Here is a 12,093-nt window from a genome sequence, read left to right on the forward strand (position 1 = left end):
AGGAATGTACCACTCTGACATGGCATGTTGACAGTAGGGGAGGCCATGCATGTGTGGGGTCAGGTGGCTGTGGGAGCTCTTTTTACTTTCTGCTTAATTTTGCTGTGAACCGGAAATTCTTCCAAAAAATAAAGTCTATTGAAAAACAGTGGCAAAGAAACTGAAGATGATCATTGAGATTCAAATTCGTGGTCTTGAAGATTAAGGAGAAAGAAAATCCTGAATTGACAGGAACACAAAGAAATTGAAAAGATGAGAGAAAAGGTTTGAAAATGGACCTAGGACATCAGGTGCAAATAACATCGGAGCTTCAGAAGGAGGAAAAGAGGCAGATGGAGGAGAGGCTGTGATGGAGCACAAAAGAGAAAATTTCCTGAAACAAAGGAAAAGCTGAATCAGCCTGTTAAAAGGGCTAACCAAGTTTTGGGTACAACTGAGAGTGAAAATGAACCTTTAGGCCTGTTCTGGTAAACTTGTATGAGCTGCTAGACATGAAGAAAAACAATACAGCAACATGCCCTCAGTGTACTTCCCCAAGAATACAGCAACATGTCACCAATGGACTTCCCTAAGAATACAGCAACATGCCCTGAGTGTACTTCCCTAAGAATACAGCAACATGTCACCAATGTACTTCCCTAAGAATACAGCAACATGCCCTCAGTGTACTTCCCTAAGAATACAGCAACATGTCACCAATGTACTTCCCTAAGAATACAGCAACATGCCCTCAGTGTACTTCCCTAAGAATACAGCAACATGTCACCAATGTACTTCCCTAAGAATACAGCAACATGCCCTCAGTGTACTTCCCTAAGAATACAGCAACATGTCACCAATGTACTTCCCTAAGAATACAGCAACATGCCCTCAGTGTACTTCCCTAAGAATACAGCAACATGTCACCAATGTACTTCCCTAAGAATACAGCAACATGCCCTCAGTGTACTTCCCTAAGAATACAGCAACATGTCACCAATGTACTTCCCTAAGAATACAGCAACATGCCCTCAGTGTACTTCCCTAAGAATACAGCAACATGTCACCAATGTACTTCCCTAAGAATACAGCAAAATATCACCAATGTACTTCCCTAGAAATACAGCACGTCACCTATGTACTTCCCTAAGAATACAGCAACATGTCACCAATGTACTTCCCTAAGAATACAGCAACATGCCCTCAGTGTACTTCCCTAAGAATACAGCAACATGTCACCAATGTATTTCCCAAAGAATACAGCCCTCAGTGTACTTCCCTAAGAATACAGCAACATGTCACCAATGTACTTCCCTAGGAATACAGCAACATGTCACCAATGTACTTCCCTAAGAATACAGCAACATGCCCTCAGTGTATTTCCCTAAGAATACAGCAACATGCCATCAGTGTACTTCCCTAACAATACAGCAACATGTCACCTATGTACTTCCCTAAGAATACAGCAACATGTCACCAATGTACTTCCCTAAGAATACAGCAACATGTCAGCTATGTACTTCCCTAAGAATACAGCAACATGTCACCAATGTACTTCCCTAAGAATACAGCAACATGTCACCAATGTAATTCCCTAAGAATACAGCAACATGTCACCAATGTACTTCCCTAAGAATACAGCAACATGTCACCAATGTACTTCCCTAAGAATACAGCAACATGTCACCAATGTACTTCCCTAAGAATACAGCAACATGCCCTCAGTGTACTTCCCTAAGAATACAGCAACATGTCACCAATGTACTTCCCTAACAATACAGCAACATGTCACCAATGTACTTCCCTAAGAATACAGCAACATATCACCAATGTACTTCCCTAAGAATACAGCAACATGTCACCAATGTACTTCCCTAAGAATACAGCAACATGTCAGCTACATACTTCCCTAAGAATACAGCAACATGTCACCAATGTACTTCCCTAAGAATACAGCAAAATGTCACCAATGTACTTCCCTAAGAATACAGCAACATGCCCTCAGTGTACTTCCCTAAGAATACAGCAACATGTCACCAATGTACTTCCCTAACAATACAGCAACATGTCACCTATGTACTTCCCTAAGAATACAGCAACATGTCAGCTATGTACTTCCCTAATACAGCAACATGTCACCAATGTACTTCCCTAACAATACAACAACATGTCACCTATGTACTTCCCTAAGAATACAGCAACATGTCAGCTATGTACTTCCCTAATACAGCAACATGTCACCAATGTACTTCCCTAAGAATACAGCAACATGTCAGCTACGTACTTCCCTAAGAATACAGCAACATGTCACCAATGTACTTCCCTAAGAATACAGCAAAATGTCACCAATGTACTTCCCTAAGAATACAGCAACATGCCCTCAGTGTACTTCCCTAAGAATACAGCAATATGCCCTCAGTGTACTTCCCTAAGAATACAGCAACATGTCACCAATGTACTTCCCTAACAATACAGCAACATGTCACCTATGTACTTCCCTAAGAATACAGCAACATGTCAGCTATGTACTTCCCTAATACAGCAACATGTCACCTATGTACTTCCCTAAGAATACAGCAACATGTCACCAATGTACTTCCCTAAGAATACAGCAACATGTCACCAATGTACTTCCCTAAGAATACAGCAACATGTCACCAGTGTACTTCCCTAAGAATACAGCAACATGTCACCAATGTACTTCCCTAAGAATACAGCAAAATGTCACCAATGTACTTCCCTAAGAATACAGCAACATGTCACCAATGTACTTCCCTAAGAATACAGCAACATGCCCTCAGTGTACTTCCCTAAGAATACAGCAACATGTCAGCTATGTACTTCCCTAATACAGCAACATGTCACCTATGTACTTCCCTAAGAATACAGCAACATGTCACCAATGTACTTCCCTAAGAATACAGCAACATGTCACCAATGTACTTCCCTAAGAATACAGCAACATGTCACCAATGTACTTCCCTAAGAATACAGCAACATGTCACCAATGTACTTCCCTAAGAATACAGCAACATGTCACCAATGTACTTCCCTAAGAATACAGCAACATGTCACCAGTGTACTTCCCTAAGAATACAGCAACATGTCACCAGTGTACTTCCCTAAGAATACAGCAACATGTCACCAATGTACTTCCCTAAGAATACAGCAACATGTCACCAATGTACTTCCCTAAGAATAAAGCAACATGTCACCAATGTACTTCCCTAAGAATACAGCAAATGTCACCAGCATATTCACCTAAGAACACAGCAACGTATTCTTCCCCAAGAAGTACAGTACTTCCCCAAGAATATAGCAACATGTCACCGGCGTATTCACCAAAGAATACAGCAACATGTCACCCGTGTATTCACCTAAGGATACAGCAACATGTCACTGGCATATTCACCTAAGAATACAGCAACACGTCACTGGCGTATTAACCTAAAAATAAAGCAACATGTCACCGGCGTATTCACCTTAGAATACAGCAGCGCGTCACCGGCGTATTCACCTTAGAATACAGCAGCGCGTCACCGGCGTATTCACCTAAGAATACAGCAACGGGTCACCGGCGTATTCACCTATGAATACAGCAACGGGTCACCGGCGTATTCACCTATGAATACAGCAACGGGTCACCGGCGTATTCACCTAAGAATACAGCAGCGCGTCACCGGCGTATTCACCTAAGAATACAGCAACGGGTCACCGGCGTATTCACCTAAGAATACAGCAGCGCGTCACCGGCGTATTCACCTAAGAATACAGCAACGGGTCACCGGCGTATTCACCTATGAATACAGCAACGGGTCACCGGCGTATTCACCTATGAATACAGCAACGGGTCACCGGCGTATTCACCTATGAATACAGCAACGCGTCACCGGCGTATTCACCTAAGAATACAGCAACGCGTCACCGGCGTATTCACCTAAGAATACAGCAACGCGTCACCGGCGTATTCACCTAAGAATACAGCAACGCGTCACCCGCATATTCACCTAAGAACACAGCAATGTGTCAACAGTGTAATTGCTCAAAAACATAGCAATATATCACCAATGTGCTCACCTGCAGAACTCCTTGAGGAAATGTTCTAATGAGAAAACAGAATCAGGAGTCCTCAAGAGGACACTGAACTCTGGTAAAGATGGAGGCTGTTGAATGCAACACTGTGGCCTGTGTTTTCCAAGAAATCCACTTAAAACAAAGTGACAGAGACACATTGAACATAAAAAGGGAGATGGCTAACAGCAAAAGGGAAAAAAAAAAATAGGAAAAGAAAATTATCAGAGCAGCAAGGTGGCAGGTGGTACTTAGGGTCAAAGCTCCAAACAGGCCGGGTGCAGTGGCTCATCCCTGTAATCTGGGGAAACTGAGGCAGGAGGCCCACTTGAGCCCAGGAGTTCAAGACCAGCTTTGGTAACATAGCAAGACCCCATCTCTATGAAAAAATTAAAAACAAAATAGCTGGGCATGGTGGCACCCACCTGTAGTCTCAGCTACTCAGGAAGCTGAGGCAGGAGGATCACTTGAGGGTAGGAGTTTGAGGCTGCAGTGAGCCAGGATCACACGACTGCACTCCAGCCTGAGTGACAGGGTGAGACCCTGCTTCTAATAATGATAATAATGATGATCATGAGGGAGCTTTCAAGATCTCACTTTCAGAATGGGGGACATCATTAGGCAAAAGCAAGTCAGGACTTAGAGGAATCGAATAATCTGAGAAGCCCAAAAATTCAGTGTGGGAAGCAGTCCCAGAGGATAGGTGATATCTTCCCCTCACCACCAGCCCACCCCGCCCCCTCTTCCAGAGCCTCCATCTCTGCTTCTGTTATGGCTGGCTGCTAGCCACGTCACCCTCTCCTCAATTTCTTCATGATTTTAGCTTCTGGCCCAAAACTACTTTCTCTGACTGTAGAAAATGATGTATATGGTGGTCCATTTTCAAATTAGAATGCCTCATACAGGCATGGGTCCTCAGACTACAAAATAACAAAATACGCTAACCCCCTGCCTAAAGAACCAGTGCCTGCTCATCAGGGCCCCTGTAATGGAACAGAAGGAGTTAATTATGTTTACAAGTCATGGACAGACTTTATGTTGTCTTCATTTCCTTATCATTGGGAGCATTCCGAGCTCAGAATTTTCCCAATGCAAAAAAAGGCTCTGAAGAGTTGGATCTGGGAACCTGGCCAGTTCCTTGATCCAATTTTTGGTAAACACCTCAAAGATGTTAGTTACATGATGAAGACATAGACAGTGTCCTGACTTGACCCTTCTTTGTTTTAAAAAGTATAAAAGATTGTTTAGCAGAAGCCGAGCTGAGCTTCGGTGGTGACTTGGTCTGGACTTGCGAAAACCCGTGCTGCTTTACTGCCGGTGTTGAAGTTTGTGAGCATCTCTAGGTATCCTTGTAAATAAACTCTCTTTCTTTTCTCTATATATCTCGGCTGGTGTTTTTCTTCCCACGAATCTGCCTGAAAAGATTAGAAAATCCAAGCTTGGTACTGAGCAGTGCTCACACAAAATTGGCATAGTCGGCAGGATTCGGGGAGAAGGAGTGCATCATGCCTTTCTTTAAAAAAGATGTTAAAACTGTTGCTAGTGAAATTCCTGGTTGGGAAGATCCTGTGTTTGTTTGTTGCTTGTAATTGGGCCTCTGGCACTGGTCTAAGTGAAAATTGGGATGGCTGCCTTAGGACGGCTGATCCCGCACAGGTATGTGAAGTTTTGGGCCTGGTGCCGGTAGATAAAGGAAAGGAGTTAGCTGCCATTAGTAGACAAGGCTGGATTTTGTTGTCTGCTTATAGGAAACAATACTTAGCTCGCCAAGCCCTTATACAGGAAAAATTGCAGTTAGAAAAAGAATTGGCTGATTTACAAGGCAAATTGTCTACGTTACAATGTCAGAATTTTATCCTTGGTGACCAGGCGAGAATATATCAGGGAGTAGCCAAAAAGGCTGCTGTACGGTGTGCACAGTATAAATATGGAAAACGAAAGGGGAAAGGACTTATGGCAAAATATATGGATTGTATTGCAAAGTACTCATGTTTCTGTTTTCCACGTAGACGCTCACATGCCTACTGACTCTATTGAACGTATTTACAATAAGAAGACTGACCAATTAACTAAAATTAGCTCTAATACTTACCCTGAAGATCATCCCAAGTGCGCAAAATGGGTGCACGAACACACTGGACACGCAGGAGCCAAAGCTATGTACAGGTGGGCGCAACAGAGAGGCATATACCTGCCATTAGATGTACGTAAAACCATCACAACACAGTGTCCAGTTTGTAACCAAGAACGGTTGCAAAATGTCCCTCGTATCGTCACAGGAGAATTAGCTTGAGGAAAACAAGCGGCCCAAATTTGGCAAATAGATTACATAGGGCCACTCCCCATTTCTAAAGGGTGCACTCACATATGCACTATTGTGGATACTTATTCTGGTGTGCTTATTAGATGTCCCTATAAACGGGCCACCCAACAAAATACTCTGAAAACCTTATATTATTTTATATATGGAGTGCCATTACAAATACAAAGTAACAACGGATCTCATTTTAAAGGTAAGTTAATTACTGATTACTGTGCTTAATATAATATAGAATGGATTTATCATATACCCTATTACCCACAAGCAGCAGGCCTCATTGAAAGGATGAATGGGTTATTAAAGGAAAAACTACAGAAATTAACCAATCCAATGTATTCAGGATGGAAAACCTTTTTTTACCAGCCTTACAACAACTTAATAATAGACCCCTAACTAGTGGCCAAACCCCATTGCAACGGATGATATATTCCTCTAATACAGTTGAGATCAGATCCCAAGTAACACATGAGCCTGTAACTATCTCCTGGTGGAGATTCCACCCAGATGCAATACAACCTGGGAATGCTACTAGTACTGCTGCAGGTTATGATTTATTTAACTACTCTGTAACTAAATTAAATAGCAAGACTCAACATGTAATACCCACTGGAATAGGTTTACAGTTACCTTCAGGATATTATGGACAAATAGCTGCTCAATCTAGTCTGGCACAAAAAGGAATGACAATCTTAGGGGGAGTAATTGATGCAGATTATTATGGTGAAATCAAAGTGCTTTGTTATAACCTTGGTGAAGAAGATATCATCTTGCCTAAAGGCCATCGAATAGCACAACTATTAATAATTCCAGTTTTACAAAACACAGTATGGGAATCCCAAAGGTTCCCTCCAAAATCAGCTCATTTAGGATTTGGCAGTACTGATGAAAAGAAACAAATATCGGGTCATGTTTGGGTACAAACATCTCCCCATAAACCATTACAAGCTGGAGAGCTAGTAGCCCAAGGAAGAAATAACTGTGTATATGTCCTAATTCCCCCCGCTGATACTCCTACATTAGTACCTACTAATCATTTATTTCATCGTGTATAGATTTGTGTATTCACAGGTATTATCGTTAGCACTCACATCTGGATTGCTTGGACCATTTCCCCCGGACAAATCTTGTCTCACCAAACTACTTCCAGCAATGGACACATGATTCTACAGTGAGGATGGGTCAACTCCACAAAGAAGTCAAGACTCTTACAACTGTTCTGCTAATCAAGTTTGTCACCATACCAATCTTACTATTAGTGGAGATACCAACACTACACTTACCTATTGGATGGGACAGAAACCTGCTCGAGGCATAATTTATAGTGATAATAGTATTACTATTAATGTCACTTCTAAAGTGAGTATTTCCTGTTGTCAACAAGATTTAACTACTATTCTATATACTAACATGTTTTCAAAAGCTATTTGGAGAAACCAATTGTCTTGTAATGAAACCACTACAGTATTTGCATTTAATACTAGTACATATCTATGGTGTATTAATTCTAGTGCAATCAACAATAGAACCATATGGGCACAACATTTACATGTAATAATTCATAGAACCCTGACATACAGTCAACCTACTATTGTACGTATACCTCATGCTTGTACTAACACCACCGTTTTTGCACAGCAGTATCAATTACAATTAAATGTGACTTTCCCAAAATTACATCCCTGTGCTAGACGAAAATGGGAATGGTGTGATACATTACTCGGCGGAGTAGGAACAGGTATTGCACTTGCTAATAGCTTTCATTTAGACAGCTTATCATACAAATTAAAAAATACTGGGAAAAATGCCCATTAGCTACTAGCCTTACTGCTAATTGGATCCCTACTGTAATAAGCCCATTAACCTCCAATCTTGCTTATCAAAAGACATTCTTAAAGATATTTAATCGAACTATAGTATCTACTACTAATATTACTGATCTATTTGCTTGGACAGCATGTTCTCTCCAATACTTATTTAGTTACATACAAACACACAATCTACAACAGCAGTTACAATTAGGAAGAGGACGCTGGGCTGAATTTTTGATAATCTCCAAACAGCGCCATGCAGATATATGGGCAGAAGATCATAATCCCTTTTATTGTACCACCACATATCGTTATGGTATAATAACCTATTAGATACCCCAGAATACTACTATGCTATGTCCCTATCATGTGCTGCCAATGCCATACCCTTATTATTATTTGCACCCAGAATTTTATGGTACCCACATTGACAATAGAAATATAACATATAAAATCAATGCTTGTGCTGTAACTACAAAAGGATTAGTATGTACTGATTTACAACAGATGGAGCCATGTCGATTGCATTTTTCTGTTAATCATTGTATTTTTACCTTATTACCAGTAAGTGATTACACTGCCCTTTTTGAAGTCCAGCCCCATACATTATGTATCGTATCCAATCAATCTGAAGTATTGTCATATATGCAAGTTGATTTTCCATTTGTTGGATGCATTTATAATATCTCTATTTTTCCCTGGAATAATTCTACTATTTATTTAACCCCAATCATTGACTATGAAAATATCACTTTCACCCCAATAAGCCTGCCCCAACCAAAGTTGGAAATCTGCTTAAATCTAACTACTATATTATATGAAAATAAAGCTTTAAATCAGACATTACAGAAAAGAGATCGACAATTAAGTGAATATAGACTACAAACCACTATAGTAAGTCATAAACTGCAGGACTATTCCCACGCTATAGCGACAGATAGTAATCATCACTGGTGGGACTGGTTATTCACACACTCATCAGTGACATATAGATTCGTCCCACTGTTCATGATTGTATTCATTTTAATAGTTATTAGTATATGTAGTTGTTGCTGTTCTTTGTACTTATATCAACGAATTAAGAATTTATATGATGCATTTACTTACAACTATTATGTGTATAAGTCTGCCCATGCCTAGGGCCGAATTGTAATGGAACAGAAGGAGTTAATTATGTTTACAAGTCATGGACAGACTTTATGTTGTCTTCATTTCCTTATCATTGGGAGCATTCCGAGCTCAGAATTTTCCCAATGCAAAAAAAGGCTCTGAAGAGTCAGATCTGGAAACCTGGCCAGTTCCTTGATCCAATTTTTGGTAAACACCTCAAGGATGTTAGTTACATGATGAAGACATAGACAGTGTCCTGACTTGACCCTTCTTTGTTTTAAAAAGTATAAAAGATTGTTTAGCAGAAGCCGAGCTGAGCTTCAGTGGTGACTTGGTCTGGACTTGCGAAAACCCGTGCTGCTTTACTGCCAGTGTTGAAGTTTGTGAGCGTCTCTAGGTATCCTTGTAAATAAACTCTTTCTTTTCTCTATATATCTCGGCTGGTGTTTTTCTTCCCACGAATCTGCCTGAAAAGATTAGAAAATCCAAGCTTGGTACTGAGCAGTGCTCACACAGCCCCTTAGTTTCCCTCACCTGAACCAGAACGTTTGGTCTAAAATGAAAAGATACTAGCCTGCAAAATAGCTTGCTTTATCTATTCTTATCAGCTGGAGAAAGGACTCCAGCCACTATCGTAAGGGATGTTAGGGGAGAAACGATCATCCCTTTCCATTAGCCAGTTAGTAAATGGGCTATTAATTCTGGCATTTTCTGCCAATGTGTTGGCTAGAGTTGTCAGCCCTTGTAAGGCTTTTGTGACGGCCCCATCTGGGCAGTATTGTTGGGAATGAAAGCGCAAACACTTTCCATCCAGCAGAACACATGCAACCCCTTTCCTGCTACGATCATGTCTAGTGCAAGTCTGCTTTCCCAGGCCAGTCCGCTGGTGGCATCTAACTGGCTGGCTACCCCTTCGAAGCCGAGAGAAGAATAGTGGTTACCGGAGGCTGAGGTTTGGGGTGAGGGGTAAGAGGTTGAGGAAATGTTGGTGAAATGATACAAAATTTCAGTTGAACAGGAGAAATACATTCAACAGACTCATTGTGCAGCAAGGAGTTATTAACTCTAGTGACTCTAGTTAATAACTATATGTTGTATCTTCAAAAAGAAAGAAAAAAGGGAAAGGGTGTATAATACAAAGATAGGAAGGACAGAAAACAAACAAAAATAAACCCTGCTTGTGCTGTTTTAGGCTGCGCTATTCCTAGGACAGGGGAATGCCCAAAGAAACCCTGGCCTGCTTGAGACAATAGAGCCTGACTCTGCAGAAGAGGAAAACCATCATGAGCTGAAATAATCAGGAAGACTCAGAGGGAAAGTGGAAACTGAGCTGGCTTTTAAGGAATTGCACAGACCCTAAGCAAGGTCAGTGATGGTCTTGGTGAAGAAAACAGGGTAAGAAAAGAGAATAAATGAGATGTGTTCAAAGGCCAGAAAGCAGATCACAGTGGTGGTGTAGCAGTTACCTCCTGCTGTGTAGCAAATTGCTCCGAAGCTTGGTGGCTTAAAACAAGGCACATTTATTATCTCACAGTTTTTGTGGGTCAGGGATCTTGGTGTGGCTCAGCTGACTTGGTCCTCACTCAGGTGTCCCAGCGGAAACTCTAGTACAGGATGTGATTGAGGTTCTAGAGGACACTTGAGTGCAGCCTGTGGTTGAGGTTCCAGGGAATGTTCGAGTGGAGAAATTTGCTGAGGTCCCTGTGGGCACTTGAGTAGAGGAGGTGTCTCAGGTCCCAGTAGATCTTCAGGTGGAGAAGGTAATGGAGACCTCAGAGGACACTGAACTGGAGAAAGTCGTTGAGGTCCCAGAGTGTACTCGAGTGCAGGAGGTGGGTGAGGTCCCAGGGGGCACTCGAGTGCAGGAGGTGGGTGAGGTCCCGGGGGCACTCGAGTGCAGGAGGTGGGTGAGGTCCCAGGGGGCACTCGAGTGCAGGAGGTGGGTGAGGTCCCAGGGGGCACTCGAGTGCAGGAGGTGGGTGAGGTCCCAGGGGAGCCTCTAATATAGGAGGTTGTTGAAGTTCCAGAGGACACTCAAGTACAGGAGGTGGGTGAGGTCCCAGGGGAGCCTCTAATACAGGAGGTGGTTGAGGTTCCAAAGAACACTCGAGTGCAGGAGGTGGGTGAGGTCCCGGGGGCACTCGAGTACAGGAGGTGGGTGAGGTCCCAGGGGGCACTCGAGTGCAGGAGATGGTTGAGGTCCCAGGGGGCACTCGAGTGCAGGAGGTGGGTGAGGTCCCGGGGGCACTCGAGTGCAGGAGGTGGGTGAGGTCCCGGGGGCACTCGAGTGCAGGAGATGGTTGAGGTCCCAGGGGGCACTCGAGTGCAGGAGGTGGGTGAGGTCCCGGGGGTACTCGAGTGCAGGAGGTGGGTGAGGTCCCGGGGGCACTCGAGTGCAGGAGGTGGTTGAGGTCCCAGGGGGCACTCCAGTGCAGGAGGTGGGTGAGGTCCCAGGGGGCACTCGAGTGCAGGAGATGGTTGAGGTCCCAGGGGGCACTCGAGTGCAGGAGGTGGGTGAGGTCCCAGGGGGCACTCAAGTGCAGGAGGTGGGTGAGGTGTCAGGGGGCACTCGAGTGCAGGAGGTGGGTGAGGTCCCGGGGGCACTCGAGTGCAGGAGGTGGGTGAGGTTCCAGGGGGCACTCGAGTGCAGGAGGTGGTTGAGGTCCCAGGGGAGCCTCTAATACAGGAGGTTGTTGAAGTTCCAGAGGACACTCAAGTACAGGAGGTGGGTGAGGTCCCAGGGGAGCCTCTAATACAGGAGGTGGTTGAGGTTCCAAAGAACACTCGAGTGCAGGAGGTGGGTGA

At 43.2% G+C, this 12,093-nt stretch overlaps 1 long non-coding RNA gene across 1 annotated transcript; it reads left to right on the forward strand.

The window, feature by feature from the left end:
• Positions 1-5,311: 5,311 nt before the first annotated feature.
• LOC144578203 (uncharacterized) lies at positions 5,312-9,720 on the forward strand. Its single transcript, XR_013523602.1, has 3 exons — positions 5,312-5,393; positions 6,060-6,216; positions 7,423-9,720. It is a non-coding gene; the product is annotated as an uncharacterized LOC144578203 (long non-coding RNA).
• Positions 9,721-12,093: the final 2,373 nt, after the last annotated feature.

This window comes from Callithrix jacchus, chromosome 10 (assembly GCF_049354715.1).
Source record: "Callithrix jacchus isolate 240 chromosome 10, calJac240_pri, whole genome shotgun sequence".
Taxonomy (NCBI): domain Eukaryota; kingdom Metazoa; phylum Chordata; class Mammalia; order Primates; family Cebidae; genus Callithrix; species Callithrix jacchus.